The following is a 24,091-nucleotide window of genomic DNA, read 5'->3' as shown; positions in this document are numbered from 1 at the left end:
GGGGTCAGAAATATTGACAATAACAACAATGAGGCTGCAACAACATCAGCAATCATTTTCAGCTATTTGCATTATGTGCTCAGTTTGAAACATACAGTAGTATCATCTATTAGCAAATCCCCAGTAGCAATATTTAGAGATGACTCACAGTCTTACTAGCTTAGTAATACGATGCACTTAGTAGTTCAGTTGTGTATACTGGTGTCCATGAAATAATGTCTGAGAATGTGCTCCGAACATCAATGGAGATTTCAACAGCATTTGTTTTTTCTGCAGCAGGGAATTAGAATATAAAGTCACCATTTACCCACTCCCAGTTCTCAGTGGATGACCTGCTGTATCTGCTGTAATCTGCCTTCATGTGTGGCAGATTACAGCAGAGGGTCAGAATCGACTTGTTATTTGCTATTCATTTTAATTCTGCACTATTCTGTATGTGTGGCCTATCTTAGGGCTGTAAAGCTGCATTATGTCAATATTCTATATATGACTATTTTAGTATGTTAACAGTAGCTTTTTATGACTCTTGTGAAGTGTGAGCTTTGAAAAGCAGCCCCTAAGATAAACCTTAACTAACCTCACACTGGTAAAGTCAAATGTGATGACAGATTAAAAAAGTTTTTATTTTTCAGTTGAATACCTGAAAAGTCATGGATTTTTTTCTACTACGATGACCCAGGCATATTAGACCAGGCATCATGCTATTATTGATATTATACTCTTTATTGCACAGTGTTTCATGTGCTGTATTACACTAGTACTTCTATAGTATTATAACTAAAAAGTTTATTTTAGTACTACAATGTCATACACTCATGCTACACCCTTTTATAAGTTATTAGTATCTCATGCTGCTATATAGCACTGTGTATAATGTGTGTGTACTACCTCATTTCTATACTATATTACACATGTATTCCATACTACTGTAATCTTGGATACTGTACACATAATTTTTTGGCTTATTTCAACTAAGGTAATTGTGTCATGCAGTTAGTTGTTATGCAGTCTACAATGTTAAGGTTAAGTTTTCTATTTTTTATTTTACTTTTACAACATTTTGTTGGACCGGAAGAATTATTGCATTCTTTATTCATTCATTATTTACATATATAATAATTTTTACAGTATTAGTTACATTTATTATTCATGTTTATATGTGTAACATTCAGTTACCTAGTATGCTCCCTTGCTTAAGACTAACTGTAGTTTCTATCTACTCTGTTTTAAGACAAAGACAGCAACAATGTAAAAAAAAGTGAAGTAGAGAGCAAATAGCTGGAATTTACCATTTTGGTATTGATTTAAGAAAATCATTTCAAAAGATATTTTTAGCTGCAGCAAGAAATCAGTGTTGCACTATTCAAATTTGTATAATATTCATACATTATTAGGTGTAGAAACATACTCACTTTCAAATTATTTCTCTTGCATTTGTAGATTTGACACAGTGAGGTCAGCTGACTACCTAAATGTACTGAATGACCATATTTTTCCATCACTGGATTTTTTCTTTCCTGATGGCATGAGCATATCCCCAAATTATATTGCTATGGTTAATCAAGCTCATATTGTGAGTGGTTCAGGGAGCATGAGACAATATTTTAACAGGATTGGCCACCACAGAGTCCAGGTCGTAAAGTCATAAAGAATTTTGGGACGTGCTGGAGAGGACTCTGCTCAGAGCTTAGCAAGAAATGAATGCAGTTGTGAAAGGAAATAAATGTGGGTACGTTGCATAAGGTTTTCAAAACGATGCCACAGTAAATACATGTTGCAATCAAGAAATATAAGAATGTACACTGTATGTTTAAGTGCAAGCATACATTATATCTATGAGCTCAGTCAGTTTCCACTGACTAGTCCAAAAAAACAAAAGATAAAATCAGCACTGTAGCGTCAGCAAAGTTTATACTTCGCTCACAAAACATGAGGAGAATTTAAATTAACTTTGACGCTGTAATGCAGCACAAAAAGCTGCAAGATGGCAATTCACAGTTATTCGAAAAATGTTATGCCCGTGCTAAGATTTTGGAGATATTTGGTGTTAAAAAGAAAATTGTGATTTGAACTGCTCTCTCTCTTCATCTTCAGCTCCTGATGAGTCATTCGCGCTGCACCCAGCCCATCAATATTACAAAACCCTCTCTCCTCATGCCAGCGGGACAGAGCCACATTACTAATTTAACTTTTATTTTTCTGTTTTCTCTGCCTGCCTCACCTCAGCCTGCTGAGATGAATCAAGGACGCTGGAAGGCGCATAGTGATGAGCTGAAGGTTTCAGTTAGCTGTAGGAGATCGAAACCTCTCTGTGGGGTCAGTGTACCAGTCATGTACCAATCATATTGTTTGCTTGCCAAAACAGACAGGGAATAGTTGGATGAGATCACAGAAACGTGTTGCTCTGATTCATTTTGCAGAATTACAATACTGAATTATCATTTTAAAGGGGTATAGTGTCTGTGTGTCTGCTGGCCTTGAATTGTATTGTTAATGAGCACGCCCAGTGTTGCGGGATTACAACCACGAAGGTCACTCTTAGCCTCAGCTCATTCATCTCTTCTGGTTTTGACAGTTGAGGTGTTATTGGACATTGATCCTGCATTATGCATCCTTGAGTTGCACAGAGGTCAAGCACTACACAGAGCTTAGTATTTCAAAGCCTCTTGTTGAGAAGATGAAAACTATTCACAGTTACACTCTAATGCATTAATATGAATCCCCGTGGTTTGTTGGGATTGATTACCTGGGTTGTGAGATTTGTTGATGTTTTTTTTGTCTGTATTGAAAAACCAGTAAACACAATGCTCCTGACGTCATGTAGCGATTTAGCGTAAATAGCTGTGTGTGTGTGTGAGGGAGAGAGAGAGAGAGAGAGCGAGAAGGGAGAGAGGTTACATAACCACAGCGTAGCATTTGTTCATTCTCCACTAGATGCTAGTTGGCATTTGGCCAAGCCTAATCCTCTCGTACAATTGGTGGTGGGATCATAACCAGTGGGTGAGCATCAGCTGTAACAAGAGCTGCTCATCACACTCATCAGTTGAATGGACGGGATAGTCTCATTGACAGTTTAGCTTCATTTTTTTCATAACTGTGTGTTATACTGTAAGTACTGTATAACACACACACACACACACACATACACACACGCAAGCACACGCACATTTACAATATAAATCCACATACTGTATACATATATGTGTGTATATACATACATAATTATATACTCTCACTTTTTTACTTGATGTAGAACATGTTTACAGCTCCAGAAGTTAGAGGATGACATTATATTTCATTATTATCTTCTGTGGATGGGTCTCTAACTGCTATAACAGGACCAACTTGAGCAGTAGCTCAGGTGGTAGAGCGGTCACCTGCGAACCCCAGGGTGAGTGGTTCGATTCCTGGTTCCTCCTGGCTACCTGCTGAGGTGTCCTTGGACAAGACACTGAAACCCCGTATTAGTGCCGACTCAGTCGAGCTGTCCAAATCGAAGTTCCCCAAGGGGATCAATAAAGTATACGTTGTTATTATTATTATCTTGTCCAGTGAGAATGAATTACAACAGTAACACGACAGATCAGACAACTAACCCACAAGCTAAAACTTGCTACAAAGCTCTGTAAAGCTGAGGGGAGCTGCAGAATTGTGTGATAATAATCATTCTCTTTAGCCTTATTGCTACAGTAGGAGCAATAAACATACTACTGTCAGTCATAATTAATTGTTGTACAAAAGTTTTAGCTGCTTTAAATAAACGTAGTAATGCCCCCATTACATCTGAAGTCCTGCACTCTGAATCTTACATGTAAGTAAAACATTATAAAGTAAGGGACATAAATATTTATAAATTAATATTATCAGACATGATTAAAGTATCTTCATTTGTACCTGCGGCCAGCATAAAAAAAAAAGTTTATTGTTAGAATGTTTTTCTTTTGCTTTCGGCTGTTCTCCCCCATTTAACTCTTTGGCCTCTCTGACTTTATCTCCAAAACATCTGACATGTGCTGTCTGTCTGATGTAATCATTCCTGATCCTCTCCATCCTGATCACTCCCAAAGAGAACCTCAACATCTTAAGCTCTGCTACCCCTAGCTCTGCCTCCTGTCTTTTGATCATTCCCCTTTTCTAAATAATAGCCTCTCAACTAATTGATTGAACAGAAAAGTAACCTTTTAACAATTAATGAAAAGGTTTAACAATATAATGGGATAAACATCTTGTTGTAATGACAAATTTCAGTGTAAAATGAAATAAGTCTGTGTCTCATAATAATAAAAAAAATATGACACCTTGTAATAACATGAAAAACAGCCGTGTGGTGGCTGCTGTAATTTTCTCTGTATGTGGATGACTAAATACACAGCTTTGCGACTGGGGCATCCACTGTCTACTGTATTTTATAAAACCCTCCAGAAGCAGGAAGGCTCCAAGCATACATGGCTAGTTTTGTTCATATATTTCTTCACTTCATTTTATCCTTAACAACAGTAAAACAGTTGTTGTGGAATGGCCTTTCAAAGCCGGAATCCTAAAAACAGTCAGGGCGAAAAGTCTTATTACAACAGGAAACTGTCATCAACATGGAGGTGCCGTGTGCTCAGAAATGAACAGTCTTGCAGCCCTGTTTGAAGCTTTATGCACAGTCACTCGCCTTCATCTTAAGGATGATACTCACATCCTGGCACCAAACGTGCTGCTTTCTCTTCTTCATTAGTGGAAAGCACTTTTTACCTTGATCTAGGAGACCTTGCACCATCTGCCATTTTCCTGATTAGGTTATCATGCCTGGACTGATGTCAGACTGGGAAGCACTCTTGGTTAGTAGCTTATTTTTCACATGACAATGTATTGTAGCTGCCTGTGGAAGTAAAGAATAAAGAATGCAGAGAGTACACAGTTTCACTCAGCATAGCACATACTGACCTGTTAAAATACAACATGAAAAACTTTACTTCTGTTATTTCTCAAAATGGCGAGGGGGAACTCTCTGATCTATCCTAAATGTTTCTCCATAGAAATTTGTAGCTGAGTATCTTATTAAGGACAGTCATTCATCATCATCATCACACTTCAGTCACAGCTTGCTGCCCTCTCTTACACATTCATTAAGTCCTCCTGCGTTGATCTTACAGGTGAGAACATCCTCTCCTCTCAGTCAAAGAAGATTAAGTGGAAGCATTACAGTGTCATTCAACGCATTAGCGAGAATTGCTAGATGCATTAAAAGTAGCTGTCTCAGTCTGCCGGCACTGGGTATTAAAGTCTGTGAAACCCAGGCTAACAGTAGTATTATGCATCACTGAAACAGGATCTGGTGAAATCATTGTTGCATCTGACTCATTCAGCCAGGCATTATGTATTCACTGCTTCTCTTAATTGGTTATAGCGTTTAGACTTTTTTACAGCAACTCTGTGTTTCACACGGTCACGACTGTACGAGACCCGCTTGCATATTTAATACAAGTTATCTGAAATCATTTCCTGAGATGGTTTTCATTGGGATTACAAAAGAAGAAAGTCTCTCTTTCTCTCTCGGAAATAGCTCCAGTATAATCCCCCCATCTGAACACAGGTGATATCGGCTGCTGCAGGATTAACTGTCACACAGCGGACAGGTGTCGAGGGAAACCTGGTTTCCTCCTGACAGAGCATCTGGGCAGTCAATTGTTGTTGACATTACTTACCTAGACCTAATTTGACATTGTCGCAGTTAACAACCACCTTAGAAATGTTATTGCTTGTACCTCACCTGCAAATTGTGCATATCACATGCTGCCACATCTCTAAATAATGGTTATTATTATTATTAAAATGTCTAAAAATGTCTCGACTTCTTTCCAAAATTGCATCTATTCACAGCTGCTCTGATCATGCACTTGCATCATGCCCACACATGCTCTTGTGTTGATAAGATCTGGTTAATCTTCCCATCCCTAATGCACACAGCATGTGCCAGTGTTTTTTTAGAATATGCATTGTTAAGTTAGTAAGTTATATGTTTCATTGCCCCAATTAAAATAATGCTTATATCTGTGAGTTTATCAGCTGGACTCCTGGGACTGCACATTTCTAACCACAACAGTGACTCACACACACTGCTTCAGCTTGTCATATTGCAAACCATAAACACTTCAAGTGTCCAACAGACCAAAGGTCTCAAGTTTCAAAAGAAGGACTTGTGGAGTTAAATAAACACTGGAGCTACGGCCTTTGATATCAACCATGACATCAGCAGAGCAACAGTGGGGGATTTCCTGTCAAGTCACTTTGAAAATAACAGTAATGTCCCAGTAAGATCTGATTTGTAGTCCAGTTCGTCCTGCTTGAACTGATTGTGAATGAGCACCAAAGACCAGGCAGGTTCCGAAACAGGTGCACAGCAGATTTATATATGTATATTTTGTAACCATGCTCAGGTGATTTTAAATTTAAGGAAAATATACATCGTGTGTAATGAGCCTTAGTTGGTGGTGTTTTGTAATACAGATAGTTATTCAGCTCAGTTCAGGTAGTGGGTGTCCAGCCATCTTTTAAATGGCCAGCTTGAATTTGTGACATGAAAAACCTACCTGTGGTTTTTATTGACACTACCTTGCTCTCACTGAATGATGTCTGCTCTTTACTGAATGCTCAGTTTTAGGGGGCAGAGCTCCCCTGCAGGGTTCGTATCTGTGCTCCAGATGCAGGTGAGCTTTGGGGCAACGCTAATGCCATTGTGTTTCTTGAAAAGGCAAATATCCAGTTACATGTCCAGCCCTACTGGTGGATTGTCCACATCATGCAGCTTGAGTCAAATGAAGCAGTGGAAAAATGCTGACAGGTACCACTCATGATTTCACTGTTATGAAAGAATAACATTTAGCTAAATAGTTTTCACCATAAAATGTAAATGAGTCCAAGTCTATTTCCTGTTGCTGTGTTTTTCGCTGGGAGGAATAAGCGTGAATCCAAGCTTTTTCCTAGCAATGCAATTACAGTGCAACGATCCGCAAGCTGGATGCAGGACGTCGTATTATGTACCGTACCGCTTTGGCTCAGTGCTGACCTCAGCAAAGTTTGCTAAGACAGTGATGCCTGCAGGACTGTGGATACTGATGAATCTGACAGAAATGTGCACAACTAGTTTTAACTTTGCAGAGTTTAGGCAGTTGTAGCATTTAAAATGTTAGTCATTAGTAATATTGCATCATTTCTTTGCTATAATCTAATAATAACAATGCAAAACTAGAACATTTTTTAAGTTGTGTTGTCTGCAAACCACAGCATCTGTACCTTCTTGCAGAAGGAAATACAACTGTATGGGTCAACTATGATTGTATTGTTAATGAGTGTTAATGAACTTAAATGTCCACATTTAAATTTCACAGTAAAAGAAAGTAAAATTTGAATGTGGAGCTTTGTTGATTTGCCTTTGCAGTGCTAACTGAAGCAGTCAAGCAGAACAGCTACAATTACCACCTTACAGTTGTATGCTTCCAACAGCCAGTCACGCTGCAGCTTAAATGCGTGTTTCTTCAGACTTATGTACTAAACAGTTCATCCATGAGTCCAAGTGAACGTTTGTGGCAGATATATTGAAATTCTCTTCAGGCATTTCTGAAATATTGCATTAACAAGAATGGGAGAAACAAGAGTGACCTTGACCTTTGTCTAACAAAGTCTAATGAGTTCATCCTTGAGTCCTAATTAATATTTATTCTAATTTTGAAAATATGTCTTCAAAGTTTCACCAGTGTGAAGCCTGATTTGAGAGGCAGGACATGTGTTAAATAATAAAAAAATGTGGTTTCTATAATTTGAGATTGTGAGTCTGAAGCAGCTTCCAGTTCTTTCTCCTACTTGAACAAAGGTCAAGCAGGTCTAATGATGCTCTTCTTTGGGGAGTCGAGCTCTGCAAGCAATGAGGAAAGTCTTTGTAGAATACAGAAATGAAGGTCAGTTTTCTGGGCCACTGTTTCCCACAGTGACCATCCCGCCTGGGGAAGAGGAGATGGAGGATGCAACGCAACATGACCACTGCATGGTTACGCAAGAGCAGAGAAAGTGCAGCAACAGCATTGAACCCTGGCTCAGAGGGAAAGTGCCAACAGTACACAAAACACAAAGGAGAGAGAGAGAGAGAGGAAATGAGAGGAGGGAGTCATTCAATCACATCAGTGTCCTCATTCACAGGACAGAGAGACACAGAGTTATGAACAACTAATGAAATAAGCAAAAGCTGAGTCAGATATTTGCCCTCCATCACTGGGAAACAGTGAGAGGGGTGAGACAAGGAGAAGGGTGAAGGTGTGCGCACAAAAAACACCAGGAACACAGCTGGACAGACACACACAAAAACAAACTCTACTTCTATTTTAAACCCTTCATTCCTTGAGGTCAAAAGGTTGTGAGTACAAAAAAAGACAAAACTTTCCATCCGCTCTAACGTCTGAGCTGAGGAGTGCATGCATAATCACACACGCCATCGAGCTTTTTTACAGAGTCTCTCTGTAAAATCCACACTTCCACAATCGTCTCCCCCTTTAGGGTGCATCTCTGACACCTCTCTTCCCGTGCAGATGGAGCAACGCTGTTGGTCTCTCCCAACAGACCAAACAGACTTTGGAGACATGTAATGGAGATCTACTTGGAAGATTTGATCAAAACACCAACCCCATAGAAGAATAGCTTCCACTGGGCACATAGTTGTTTATATACCTACCTACTGTACCATGGGCTAAGGTTGCTCCTTCACTCCTACAACATCACCATTTCTGGTGATCATCATCTGTAATGTTGCAGTAAACCATGCCTCCCGTTTGTGCCTGATAGGAATCCAATGCTGTGCACTGACATTGTAATTCCAGTTGCATCTCATTCTGCATTTGATTCGTCCAACCCTGCTGTGACTCCGATAAAAATAGCAATAACACTCTCTAGAAATGATTCCTGTTAATCAGAGTCAGTCACATTCTTAAACTTCTGCTTCGCAGCACCCAGCAGTACCCCATATTGATTTTTGTGCTCCTTATTTTTTTTTTTAAAGCTGTGGCTAATTGGCTGTGGTCAGATTGTGAAATAGTAGCTGCTGCTAAAAGAACCTAGAGCTGCTGTAAGAAGTGAGTGTGGCAAGCAGAAAGTACACAATGGCCACGTCAACAGGATACATGTTGCCTGAATGACTAAGCGCTAATGAGACATGATCATCACACAGCAGCTGATTAAGAAGCTGACCATCCTTGAAGCCCCTCTGCCTCACATAGCTCGTCTAAAATCCATCATGACAGAGACTGTCTCAGGAAATAGTTGCTGCTGTGAACGCTTACGCGCTTCCTTCCTTTAGGTATGTGTGGGTTTTTGATTTTTTGCTGTTGGTTCTGGTTACGCAGGCCAGCTGTCCCTTCAATGAGCAGCCAAACTTAGTCCAGAGAGTCCACGGCCTGTGAGTCATCTCCAACCTTTGGAGTTAATGAAAAACCTTCCCTCAGCTTGCTCAGATTCGCTGAAGTGTGACAAAGTACCGCTGATGTCTGGCTCAGATGGTGAACCTCAGCTTGTGTGCGCCTGTGAGAGGGATGGTGGCCATTCAAACCCGATGCCCCATTCATTCCAACGAACGCTGCTAGACGCACACGCCAAAGAGCAAGCCTAAGTAGCTCACCAGCTGAGCCAGCTGACAGCATACCTACACAACTTCATGTTGACTGCCTGCACACCCAAGTGAGACGGAGTTATTTAAGCAGTCTCAGGTTTATTGTCAAATGGAAATAATAGATCAGATTCTGATTGTATGACTTTAGTTGTTGGTGATGCTCTAACACACACATACACACACACACACACACACACACACACACACACAAAACTGATTGTTTTACGGAGCTGTGAAGGTGTCACAGAGGGAACAAAACTAAATCATATGCACAACTTATACTAAGCTGAACTCTCAACTGTGTGGACGAGTAGCATTAAAGTCTTAACATGGAGACACACGTATTGTTCCTGATGCTGTGTGATGGCTAAATAGCAAAAATCAAGGTTATGAACATGATTCAGTGATGTGTGAACATGGATTCAACAAAGTGAAAGAGGTTACACAGTACATTCACATACTGTAAGTGTTTCTGTGTCCAAAACAAAACTTTGTGTGCTGCAGCAGCATTTAACCTACTCTCTGTTTTATTAAATAGTGGCTTTGTACTGTAGCTTTGTTTGAAATTTACATTTCTTTGAACACATTTTCTTTCCTGCAGTGACGTGATACTATCAGTAATAAAAGAATGCCTCTGCTACTTGAATGAATGCATCATTGCTAATAGTCGTGCAGCTCATCAGTATCTACACTACAATACAGTCCTTGATTAGTGTATCCAAAGGCAAATGTTACATTACAAACAAAATGTTTTTCTTTTATGCAGGAAGAATCTTTCAGAAAACAAAAATCTTTAAATGTTTTAATTAAATGCTATATAGCATCACCGTCACAATATAGTAGGTCACTAAAATGTGGCTAGTTCACATGGTGGAAAAGAAGCCAAGAAAACCTTCAAACTGATGACACCCAAAGCTTTCACAGAGAAGAAACATGAACATGGAGGCTTGTTGATGTTATGGGGCTGCACTGCTGCATCATCTGAAATACCATGACCAGGATCACTGAGAATTTCCACACACACTTATTACAGTCACTGCCTCAGAGGGCCATGCTATTAAAATATTAGATTAAGGCCTCCGATTTGCTGTGCTAGTTTTAATTATTTACAGAATCAATAATAGAAAATTGACGGTACTGCTTTTGTTTGGCTTTTGAAAGTGGAAGGTTGCCAACACTTTCAGCCACGTCTGAAAGAACAAAAGTGTGGCGCAGTGAATCATGTTATTATAAACACACACACACACACAGGGTAGAAGGGTGCGCCATGATTCTGCGCTGAGACACGCGCATCTCAATGTTTCACAGGAAGAGGAGAGAGAAAGAGAAAGAGAGAGAGAGCGAAAGAGGAGAGGGGGAGGATAGTGGGAGGAGGGCTGTGCGCAACGTCGGTGCCAATAGGCGCAGCGCTATCTAATTAAACCCCTACCACGTAATCTCAACGACACCATCCCCCCCTGTTTAAATCCACTCCACCGGTGCACGGCGTTTACACACACTGTCCTATGCTGCTGACACGTCCCGGCGCCTGGAGGAGACGAAACGCCAGCAGCAGCACCACCAGCAGCAGCAGCTCCGCAGCACCATCACTGCTGCCTCTCGCCTGCACGGTAACATGATTTGCAGGGCTCGGCTGCTGTAGCCAAAGGCCTCTTAAGTCAGTCACAGTGTGCGTGTGTGTGTGCATGTGTGTGCAGTAAGAAGAAGCAGCAGCAGCACAATCCGGGCGGAGATCACAAACGGTGTTCATCAGGAAGAGGGCGTCCAGATCGAGCTGAGTATCCCCGCATCACTACCCGGCTGTCCTGCACACCGGCCCCGCTGGACCAGAGCAGGGATACTCCCCCCTACCGCAGCACCGACACTACCTCGGCTTTATCGGGTAAGAAACAGAACAGAACAGACAACACTTAGTACTAGAGGTTTCTGTAATGCTGTCGCTGCGTCTAAACAAGCGACGCAAACGGTTTTGTTTACGCGCGAATTCCGGCTGTGTGGCTGCGCGCTGACGATAAACCACCAGAGCGTAGCGGAGCCAAGAGAAGGCGAGCTGAAAACATTCCCGTATACCTCCTGCAGTTTGCTCCACTGCGGACAGATGATCTGCGTTTGTGTGCAGCCTCGCAGGGTGGTTTAACAGAGCACTGAAATAAAAAGGAAATGTGTTTTGCACAGCCAATGGGATGTGAGCAGCACAGTGCTGCCATTTTTTATGAATGATCTTAGCGCGGGACAGAAGAGGAGGATGTATGCGTGTGTGGTGGTTCTCAGTCTTTGCTGAGAGGACACTCTGGACTCTTTTCTGCCTCATGTTTTTTTTTTTTTTTTGGCTTGATAATTGGCTTGAGACTGTTGGGCCTGTGTTACTATGATTACTATGATTGTACAGTACTCTAGAGTATTTTGTCATATAACAAATAGTATACATTTTCCATTTTGGACACGGAAATGTGTATTTTGTCTTAAACTAGACAGTTGGTTTTATAAGTGGCTGCATATGTCGTTCTAATTTGATCACAGATTAGTTGGATTACTCTAATATCAGCTAAATTATCCCAATTCCTTCTCTGCACATGAGGCTATTTCCCTGCTTTGCAGGATGATAACAGCATGCCTGGACAACCACTGTGGTTACACTGCAGCTCATGGTATCCTCAGTCACCTCTACCTCTGTCCTGTATCATGTAAAACATATGTCATTATCATTTTAACAGTAGAGTAGAGCTTCTCTTGCATTTTTACAGTGGTGATGGGGTCTAAGTAAATAAAATAACAGGCAAGAGCCCAGTGGGGCTCCAGTTATACAACATGCCGTCTTTAATTATCATCTGTCACTGAGGTATTTGGGGCCCCTGATTGGAGGCTCGCCATGCGATACTGTAACATGATACAGTGGAGGCACAGCCCGAACAAATTGATGTGTATTTGGGGATCATGTCCTAAAAAAACCTGCTCGGAGCAATTTGCACAATCCTGCTGCTGATGTTTTGATGTGTAGAGGCAGTATTTAGCATTACCCTGTATGTGCTAATGCTAGTGTAGTTGTTACATAAGACAAATGTGTGTTGGAGCACTAGTCTCTCAATCAAAAACAGACTTGCCTTCACACGCTTACACACTCACACTCACACATAACTTGTATATACACACATCAGAAGAAGTAGTTCTGAGTCTAACAAATGATCGATATCACAGTCAAGGCATGTTTCAATGAGACAAGTGATTTGCTGTACAGTGGGGGAGGGAAGTGCTTTCATTATAATCTCTTTACTCTCCTTAGTGGCTATTTGATGGATTCTCCTCTGTATGTAATGCATGTCTTTCTGTATTCTAGACTGAACATGATCACAACAGTGTTGCTCACAAAGGTGACCTTGCTGTCATATAACACTATTAGAAATTTTTTACAACATACCCTTGACTACACGTATGCATAGAAACATGGACTGTAAGCAATGCTTGAAAGGTTTCTCTCTTGTCACATGGTTGTATCTCTGGCCTTCTTCCAGAAAAAAACCTCTGAGCACTTCAGAGGCCTTGGTGGAACCAGAGTTCCGCTAGGATGATGGATGTTGAAACCCACAACCTTCTTAGTGAACAACTCTAAGAGTTTTATGGAAAGAAAGAGCAAAATCATTAAGAGAATCGAAAAGAGATGGATGTGAAATGGCTCTGTGGTCTGGAGGTATAACACAGTAATGGGGAGGAAATGGTTTTGTTTATGCTTTTGGAGAGTTAAGTTACATTTGGCCTTAGCACTCTGTTGTAATTAGCGAATACTGAAGAGCCACTTTCCGATGAACCATTATCACCATGACTGTAAAGGACTGCTACAGCATTAGCCATTAAAATACTAAGATAAGACATCTAAGAAAATATCCCAACAAAATCTAAGCCACATGCAAAAATTTCAGTTCAGTCACCAGATGTACAGTATGACCCCAGTATTTAAAGCTGACATTTCTGACTAATGGTGTTTCAAAAAAAAACTTTAAAAGGATACTTTAATGCATTAAAATAATGCTGTAATATTAAAGCAACAGTATCTAAGATATGCTTTAAACTCCACAAACACTGCAAGCCTACAGTTACAAAAATACAACTCCATAGTGTGTTTCACAAGACTCACCATGCCTCCTCCAGTAAACTGCCCATCTCTTTCCAACTCAGCACCTCATATTTGAAAAGTTCAAGTCTTAAACATGAGCTAAGATCATCCTGATGATATTAAGTTGAAAATGGGTGTAGTCACTCCAAGCTACAGCAATCATAGTTTATTGTAATTAGGAATCAGTGCAGAAGAAAGTTGCATGAAACCTGTGGATGTGTCCATCAGCAAATATTAGCATTCCCACATCTCCCACCAGTGAGACTAAGAACAGGCTTAAAGCCACTAGAGAGGACCAACTGGTGTTTTCACTCTTTGTAAGCTTTCTCTGTTTCCATATGCAAGGGAGTGAGATGTGTGGGATCTGGCCTGCACAGAGTGACACAAGGTCTGTGTTTCCCGTGCATGCTACCGGCCCTGTAATCTTCTCTGATCCTACAGAGGAGGGGCGTCTCCTGCCTGTCAGACATACAGTCTGATAATGTCTGGGATAATGGCTGAGAGAGCAGCTGCTGTGCTGGAGTTGAATGACATGGAGCCAAACTCTATGCGGCCCTAATAAAACAAAGATTTTTACCCATCGATCCAGCTCTCAGAGCTCCGTCAGCAATGATTCTGAGCATCTGCGATCTGCACGGATGTGGTAGTTGTTTGACTGGACCAAGTGCAGCCGCCTGGTTTTTAATGAGTACTGTGTGAACAAATCAACAGTGAAGCTTACTATTGTTGAAATCCCTCATACTGGGGAGGTCTAGCTGCTCTGTCTCCAGTGATTCCAATCAAAAGACACTGGGCTGGAATAATCTGACAGAGCTGGTATGCGCTTCCTCCTCATCTTCCAATAAAAACAAAAAGAAACTAATCAGGAGCGGGAAAGCACAGCAAAGGAGCGGTGGGTTACAGTAAGACAACAGAATGGACTATAAAAGAAGTTACATGAAAGCAAGTAGGGAAACTAGTTCAGAGTGGAAGTTTTTAATAAATGACAGTAATTCAGCTAGTTCACCTCTTGTTCTCTCCTCTCCTCTCCTCTCCTCTAGCCATTAGGAGGCTGAAAGGGCAGCCAATTACTCCCAAAGCTCGCTATGTGGTTTGGCTAATGAAGTCGGGGTGGCTGTGTTGGTGGGGTGTGTGTGTGAATGTGTGTGTATGTATGTTCTGTAGCATAAAAAGGCCAGCAGCTCTGACGAGGCATGGCAGCAAACACACACACACACACACACACACACACACACGCTCACCCTGCGCACTCCACCAATATCTACCTCTGCTGAGATCAAATCTCAAAGCGGCGTCTTCCTCTTTGCCTCTATCTGTCCCCATCTTCAGTTAACCCTCACTTCTCACCCGCACATCTTTTTACTCCGACATGACTTTATTTTTCACCACATCTCACCCATTCAGTCATTATAGAGCTGCCTTTCATCTCTGTGCAGTTGTAAAGGAGTCCTTGAGAAACATAAAGACTGCTTTAATTAGTCTCCTTACTTTGAGAAGCTGTACAGTAGAAATAGCTGTTCTTGTGGCCCTCCCTGACTTCTTCTCCTCCCTGGGGGTTCTCTCTCTACATTTAGATGCCTCCCTCATGCCTAAGCAGAATGTGAGGAATTTTATGGAAGAATAACCACCAGCTGTGTCCCCACCTCAGCCGCATGAACATAAACAGAGTGGTGGATGATGTGCCTGTGTGTGTGTATATATTTCAAACAAACGCCTTTCACATTGTCATAATTTATAATGTTGTATTGTATTATGTGTAGTTTTGAGGAAAATAATGAATTAAATCCATTTTGGAACAAGGCTGTAACATAACAAAATGTGGAAACAGTTAAGTGCTGTGAATACTTTCTGCATGCCCTGTAGATTTGAGAGAGACAGACACGCAGTGAGAGGAGTGAGATAAAAATGTTCTGGTTGAAAAATTATAACCTGTTTCATACTGTCACAGCATCAATTAAGCTCAGTGTTTCCCCTCGCCAGGCTCTTGCAGGGCTCTGAGGGCAATAACAGAGGGCCAATGAGAAAATAGAAAAATCGATCTGGCGCCGGCTAGCTCGGATGCATTTACAAGCAGCCGTAATGACTGCAGACTCATTTCTCCGGCTGCTGGTGCAATCACACGGCAACCTTTTTCTGTGGAGCTCTGAGCAAAAGAGCAGTATTATTCTGTAGAGTCAGTTCAATTAAATGCGCTGTCTGGCTCTCAGGGCACATCATGATACTCTGACAAAATGAACTGTATTATAAGGATTCTTTTCTTTTCCCTCGTGCCAGTTGTTTGTTTGTGGAGATACTTTTTTTTATTGTTAACAGTGAATCTGATTATGCTGGATGGGGGGAATGATCATTGACTTGATTAAGTAGCAGTCACATTAATGAGCAAATGTGTTTACGGATCATAGTTGTGCTGTTTCGTAGCTGTTGATTTGAATGATTTAAGATCATTTAGGTTTTGAGGATGGTGAACATACTTAATTAATGTCAAAGTGAAAACAGGTTTCTACTGAGTAATGTCAATTTAATAAAAATATGTAAAGTGAAATCAGGGTTCAAAAAGCAGTCAAGCTTTATGGGAGAATGGCAAGGAGAAAGCCAAGAAAACTCATGTTAAATCACAAATTGAGTTTACCAATAGGCACGTGAAAGACTTTATGGTCCAGTGGAAGAGGGTTCTTTGGTCTGATGAGACCAAAATGGTGCTTTTTGTCCATCAGAAAAGATGCTATGTTTGGCGCACACCAAACACTGCCCATCACCACAAATACACCAACCCCACTGTGACACACGGTGTGGTGCAGCATCATGCTGTAGGATGCTTCTGGGCAGCTGGCTCCGGAAGGCTTGTTATGGTAGAGGGAGACAACTACGGCTTAGGAGAAGATTTGTTTTCCAGCAAGACAATGACCCAAAGCATACAGCAAAAGCTACACAGAAATGGTTTACCGACAAGAAGGTGAATGTTCTGGAGAGTCAAAGCCAAGACCTCAATCCAATACAGAATTTGTGGATGGACTTGAAAAGGGCTCTTCACACTGATCCCCATGCAACCTGACAGAGCTTGAGCAGTTTTGCTCAAATGCAAATGGCATAAAATTCCAATGTTCAGATCTTCAAGCCTAATTGAGACCTATCCACACAGACTCCATGCTGTGATTGCAGCCAAAGGTACATCTGCTAAATACTGACCTGAAGGGGGTGAATATTATTGGAAACACTGATTTCACCTTATATATTTTTATTTAATAGACATTACTTTGTAGAAACCTGTTTTCACTTTGACATTAATGAGGTATTTTTCAGAATTTCTTTTGTCAAAGTTGCCAACTTTTATTGACCATGACTGATTTATAATGTCAATAAAAGGATGAAACATCCAAGGGGATGAATACTTTTTATAGGCACTGTATGTACGTATGAAACACTCACACATGGACATGTGAAATACTTGCATACGTTTGAAATCTCAGTATATCCAGAAGGTTACAGTAAAATACTTTTTGTTGAAAGAAATGACCTAGACAGGGAACGTGGACCTCCTGGAGTTATTATGTTATCATCTTCATCATCTTCCTATGTTTTATCAGGAAGGAGAAGGTTTGTTATGAACGTGTTTTTATAGAAAAGGCTGACTCATGTTAGGGTGAATGTGGTTTGAAATGTCATAAAATGTGATCTGATCTTCACCTAAGTCAAGAGTATTAACAAATATATTGTGCCTAAAAGTAATGATCTTTCATGTCTTTATTAAGAACAATCATAAAAGTGATAGTGATAACCCTAACCCTTTGAATAATGACCTCATAAAAGTTAATTGGAGTCAGGTGTTAGCATAAGTTAAGAAAATTTGTTCGGAGGTGTGAAATAGAGCTACTTCAACTCACAAAAAACCCTCTAATTTTTCTTGCCACTGTATAGGCTTGGTCATGGCAGTTTGGTCAGTGTCGTAAATTTAAGTTGAGTCAACATTCACCAAGCTCAACAGTGGCCTCCACAAGCAAAAGAGCTGATCACTTGTAAATGCCTGATTTTGGTTCAAAATGATCCAGTCATTGACTTTCTTAAGTCTTAATCAGTAAGCACACTTTCAGAGACAGTTGTCAGCTGTAAATGTAACAGCCTCTGTTTAGTTTTGCATAAGGCTGATCCTTAGCAGCACTTTGAGTCGATCACAATAGATGCGGACTGAAATGGAAGTAGTGACAGTGACTGCTTTGCAGAGTACCATGCTGTCGCAATGATCGCAATGCTGCACAAGCTGTGACTCTCTGTGATGGATCTGTGTTGTTGCTTACACATTAACCAGACAGGGACAAAAACAGATGGAAATAAAGAGCGGGGTGGAGAAACTGAAAAAAAAAAAGAAAAAGGGAGATAAAAGGAGAAAATGAAAGACAGAGAGAGAGCTGCAGCTAAAAGTAGAGACAGGATGCACAGGCTGAGCATTCATTCTCACTGCCTCATTCTTCTCTATGGAGAAGATACATTAATGTTAAGCTTAATTACATCTTGTATATTATATCAATATCATATTTAATGCATCATTATAGTACAGTAAGGGAATTTTCAGCAGCTGTAATGTCCAATTTAACTGTATCTTGGTTGTTATTCAAATATACAAACTACAAAAACATTAGCTCCTGGTACACTACAGTTTTGTAGGATAAAAAATATTATTTGTGCTTTTAACATCTTTAATGTGTTAAACCCCTCAGCTTAAATTGAATTTCAACACCATGATATACTGTCCAATGCGTTACTGATTCTCTGGAGTTGACACATCCTGTTTGTTGCACTGATCATATTGTATTTGATAAAGTGCAGCAAAAAAATATAGTTTATACATGATAATTTATGTTGAATTGTCTACATTTCTAAAGACAAATTTCTTTAGTACAAAGTCCCTATAAATAGAATTTAATTGTGAATAGATTTAACATCCTCACCACCAAAAAGTAATGTGAATGACTTCTAACGGAAGTTCCTTTCCTGACATTTTTAAAATGTCGTTTTTAAATGTCTTCTCTTAAAAATGTCACCAAACAGCCTTATTTGTTCACATTATTTTTTATCTGTTGTGCCCAAATCAAAATGCTTCCTCAGATTACTGCCACAGGTGGGATGATTAACCAGCCTGATGGGTTTCTCTGATTGGCATTGGCAAAGAGAACAGTGGCCTAGTTTAAGTAAAAGGGGGACTGGCATACAGCATGTCAGCTCATCTTCTTTTTTCTCTTTCCTAAAGATACTTGGAATATTTCCATACCTTAAAAATAGGACTGCTGGCTGTTACAGGATTCACGTAGTTTATCATGACAAAATATGACTGGACATTTTTTCAAATGTTGCTTCACATGTTTTTGAAGGAAGAGTGTATGATACACAATTACCACATAGTTGATTTATAAAATAGTTTCTTATGTATTATGCATCGTTCATAAAGGTAACTTCCAAAACTGAGGTTGGGGAAGTCATAGTGCTTTAGGGACGCTGCTTTGCTTGCTTGCACATTGCTGATTACTTGGATCAGGTGTGTCCCGTCAACAAAAGCCAGAAGGTGCCATCTCAGATGAGGGTGGAGACAAAGTGAGTTGGTCTGTTCTAGCTTCTGATTGACTGAACACACCTGAACTAGGTAATCATCAGCAGCTGACGCGGCAGCAGCAGGGATAGAAGAAAACAAGCAGGGCAGCAGCACTCAAGGACCAGGGTTCCCCACCACAGGTCTACAATTTGAATGTAGGACATGTTATTTATGCAGTGCTGAAAAAGGGAACCACTGATTTTCATAATGCTGTGACAAAATTCCCCAAGCTGTAAGCCCCAGCTGTGTTGTAAAAAGAAAACTAGGTAAGCCACTAAGTAGTATTTGGTTACTTGGTATCAGCACACTGATGTGTTAAGCTCACAGCTGAGCTTGCAGGAGACTCTGGTTAAGGATGTAGAGAGGGACCATAAGAAACTCTGCAAGCAAGCTGAGGAGTTGTCTGAATGTGTGATCTTTCCATCTGGGCCCAGAGCGAGCCCTATATGCCAGTTCTTTACAAGTCACAGCACAGCATTGTTGGATAGCTCCATCATGCAGGCCTCTGACGCTGCGACATGATCACTTGTGAAGGCGAAAATCTTGCTGAGTGGGCCGTTTGCCTTCCTGATGAAAGTCAGGGCTTGCTGGTATTTTTAGATGCTGTGTTTCATTTTGTCACCAGTGCAGGAAATGTGAAGTGAGACAGCTATATTATGGTATGGATACTCCACTGCTCGTCTCCACTCAGTGAAGCATGAGACTGGGGTTGTTTCCCGAGCTGGGACTGGTTGTTGTAAAATGTCCTTTTGAACTAAAACATACAGCCTACACAGAGATGTGTAATCAACTGTGTTTGATCAAAGCTTCCAGGACAGAGGGAAGTTGCACGAAATAAGCAAGGCTGAGTGAGAGTTAGATTATGGTTGTGAGAACGCGAAGTGGAGACTAAATCCTCTTTATGTAAGTATATTAGAGAGCACTGTCCTTATACTGTGATGATTTTTAGGAGCGCCCACCCCATGCTTACTGTTTTTCTAACCACACCAATATGCAGTTGGTAGAGCTCCAATCAGTGTAGTTGCAAATGTGATGCATCAAAAGGATTCATGGTTATGTAAAGATGAATGATTTAATGTACACATTCTATGAACAGGAAAACATGTTTTGTCACATTCAATCATTTTAGCTTTGTCAAGATGAGGCAATATGGCAATACATACCCACAGTTCAACTACACATACATGATCTGCAAACACAAACATGGCCAAATAGTAGTGATTTTAAAAGATTAATTTAGCTTAATATGAAGAGTGTTTGATCATGGTATGTCAGATACAGCCAAGGAGTAAATGGGGAGGATTTTTATCACTGAGAAAAATGGCAAGAGAATGAAGAAACATGCGATAAGTGGAAATGGAAGAGACCGAGATACAGAGAAAGATAAAGCAGAAAGTTAGAGGGGGGCGACAAAAAGTGAAAGCAAGAGGGGTCGTAACCTTGTCCTCTGTGTGTGTGCCAACAAACAGCTGGAAAAGACTGATGCTCCTGCCTCTCCCATCTGCCTTTCACACCCCTGCCTCTCAACAGCTCCCTATGATCGGACCTTTCTCGTTTGTTTTTCTCAATAAAAATCATCACCTTCTTCCTCTCTGCATAAAGTAATCGCTAAGTTTTTAATTACTACTAGCTGCAATTGTCATTATGTCTTGATTTAATCTTATTATGGACCAGTAACATTTTGTACATTACCTCCTTTACTTTTAAAAACAGCAAGCTAACATTGGTTTTATCAGTTCAGTTATGTAACTGTTGCCCATGGCAGTAATGTCTGTAACTATTAATCTAGATCTAAGAAGTGCAGCCTATTTGAATCGAGTACAGGTCCAATTGGTAAACACACTATAACTCTACTGAGATCCAGAATTTTGACAGATTTTATTATACATTTGCTTGTGATAATGACCCATTTTCTGTGTGAACATAAATGTTGTGCTATTCGATGCCCATGGAGCTGTCTGTCTATTTTCACTACCCATTTCTCATCAATTCCTGACCTTAATAAGCAAATAATCTCCTGCAGTGGCAAAAGAAGATGCTGGCAGAATAATTACCATCTTCGCCTTGGGAAGTGTTGTGCCTTTAGCGTGTGCAGACAGGGCATGTGATTCCCGCACGTGGCTTTGTCTTTGGGGCTCTTGCTGCTGTGCCTGTGCATCATGCTGCTTTGGGACATAAGCTAAAATACACTTTGGTACCTCGAAAGCCCTTCACCCTCGAGGCCTCTCTCAGTAAGGGATGTCCCCTTTTTTAGAGTCCTTGGAGAGCTTAAAAACAGCGCAGTAACCCTTTAAACACTGAGTGCTTGACACACCAGAGTGTTTACTTCCCAGGCGACATGATACTATTGGCAAGCTGAAAGAAGAGGTTTGAATCTGTGTCCTGTTTACCTTGCAATATCATTTACGTTGGAGCTACAACTTAAACTAACCACAACTAACCTAGAAGGAACAACATTTCTCTCCCTATACATACACATTTTTATACGCAGTCATTTATATGGTAGAGTTGTAGTTATTGGATATGTCTGCTTGGATCTTGTTAAGTGTTAATATAAGAGGTTTAAAAATTAGAGGTCGGCCGCGTTGCTTTCCATTTCTTGTCCAGACAGCTAAACCAGGACAACGCATCAGCACCCATGAATCCGTGAACACAACACAACACGTCTGAACCCACTTTTCGGTAGTTTAGCTACAAGGAGAAAGGCCAGAGGGCCAGATTCTGGTGGTCCTGTTGCCAGTTCACGTTGGCAAAAGCAGGACGGAAAGATCTAGAGCAGTGATACCAGGGGAGCTCGGGCAGCAGCAAGCTAAGCCCAAGGCATTTAGTAAAGATCAAGGGCTGTTAGAAAAACTACAAACTGACATTGGAGACGATTTGGAGGGGAAAGGAGATGGATGGAGAAGAGAGGAAAAGAAAAAGGAGAGGCTAAATGAGAGGATAGGGAAGACGGGTGTTGTATGTCAGCAGATCGATTGCAGCTAAGGATAGAACTATATCAGGAACTCCTTCACCTCAGCAGCAGGAATAGCTGCATTTATGACCCCCGAGGGGAATCTGTGGATGCTATAGATTTGCATAGGGGTCAGTTTCACACAGATTATATCAACTAGATCTTGAGTTGGATACTTGGAACTTTGCTAGCAAATGTCCTCATTGACTTTCATTTCAAAAAAGAAACTGGTGCAGGGCATTGAAATGGGCATTTTTGATCTTAAGAGCTCTCATCAAAGTCTCTGATGGAACCCAATGAGATGTGTTGTAAGGCCTTATGCAATTTTGTGTTAAAGTAGGACTCCATTCCTTATGGTAAGAAGCTTATTGAGGAAACCTGTTCAGGGCCTTTAAATTTGGTAACAATAAATGTTACCTAACTTAAAAGCTCTTGCAACTGGTTAAAAATGTACTAATACGCAGGAACATCCACACACATATCTGTTGTAGACTGGAGTCTAAATGTGCTAAATAAGGCGAGTTTTATATTTACATTTAAGTAAACAAAACTGATTTTGAACACAGATGGAATATGGGAATGATTACAAACAGTAGAGTTGATGACTGTGAACTAAATTTAACTTGCACCAGGGTCAGATTATCCATGCACCTACTGTAGGAGAATTAAATAGCTTTTTTCTTCTGTTACTGGATGTTATATTGGAGCACAGATACCTGCCACAGCTTCCAGACTGTGTGTTGAATGATCTTACGTAAACTTAGATGAGAACAGTACGGATTGTCCAAAAATATCCATATGGACTGTGATTAGCTCAGGTGCTTGAAGCCCAGCTGTCTCAGAGAGGAAGAAGAGCTAACCTGTAGCTGTACCTTCTCTGATTAGGGTAAAACCTCGGCCGATATAATATGCTGTCTGGGTGGCCGGGCCGCTTGTCTTTGGTTCCCTCAGTGTGCAGCAGACACTATGGATTTTTTTATATTGTTGTGCTTAGACTCTGTGCTAGAATTACACACTAGCTAAAGGTCATAATGCTGCACAGAGCAGGTACTGACACAAAAACAGACAGAGGAAGGAGAGGGAGGCAGGAAGTGGAAAATGGCATTAATTATCCATCAGTGGTCCTCTTGTTTTGTTTAATCTTTCCTGTTTGATCTGCTCTCCCACTTCCTTTCTCTTTCTTTTCCTTCTGTTAGTTCCCCACCTTTAGTAAATGTTCCCTCACATACCATTTTCCATCTGTACTTTTTCTCAGTCTCGCATATGTTGTAATCAACAAACGTTACAGCTCGACTCCCTTTCATGCATGCCTGTCTCCTCGAACCTGGCCCTTCCCACACAAACACATGCCGTGCTACAGTCGGAAAGCTAGCTACAGGGCCCTTCTGGCTGTGAATGCACAGACAGATGCAACGCTGACCTGAGGCGTATGTCTTCCTCAAAGCAACAGCTCTGAGCGTTCAGACGGCACTGAACCAAAATGCTTTATTTTTTGCTTCCTCTGTGTTTACACTAACTTATAAAGCCACCATGTCCTAGCCATCAACTGGAATAAAAATAAAACAAATAACAACAAGGCTTTTATAGCCGCCCAGGCTAATCTCTTTTTAAATGCTCACCTTTATTCATTTGCTTGCATGAAATTGCTGGTATAAACACTGAGGAGTGCTTTTAAAGGAATCACCTGCCTGTGTTTTGTGTCCTACTCCTAGAAGGGAACAAAAAAAGTATTAAAATTGTGTAATTACATATATTGTTTTTGTCTTCAACGCTTGGTGACAATATTCATTTATGTCCAAGTTCATGTGC

The 24,091-nt window shown here is 40.7% G+C and overlaps 1 protein-coding gene across 1 annotated transcript in view; it reads left to right on the top strand.

The window, feature by feature from the left end:
• The first annotated feature begins 11,130 nt into the window (after positions 1-11,130).
• The window catches only part of LOC113153104 (hippocalcin-like protein 1), a 29,042-nt gene continuing 16,081 nt past the window's right edge, over positions 11,131-24,091 (top strand). The window contains exons 1-2 of the mRNA XM_026346569.1: positions 11,131-11,250; positions 11,338-11,522. The gene's annotated coding sequence lies outside the window, so the exon portion shown is untranslated. The remainder of the gene's footprint in view (positions 11,251-11,337; positions 11,523-24,091) is intronic.

The sequence above is a fragment of the Anabas testudineus genome, chromosome 11 (genome assembly GCF_900324465.2).
Source record: "Anabas testudineus chromosome 11, fAnaTes1.2, whole genome shotgun sequence".
NCBI lineage: Eukaryota > Metazoa > Chordata > Actinopteri > Anabantiformes > Anabantidae > Anabas > Anabas testudineus.
This window is presented reverse-complemented; position numbering and strand designations above follow the sequence as displayed.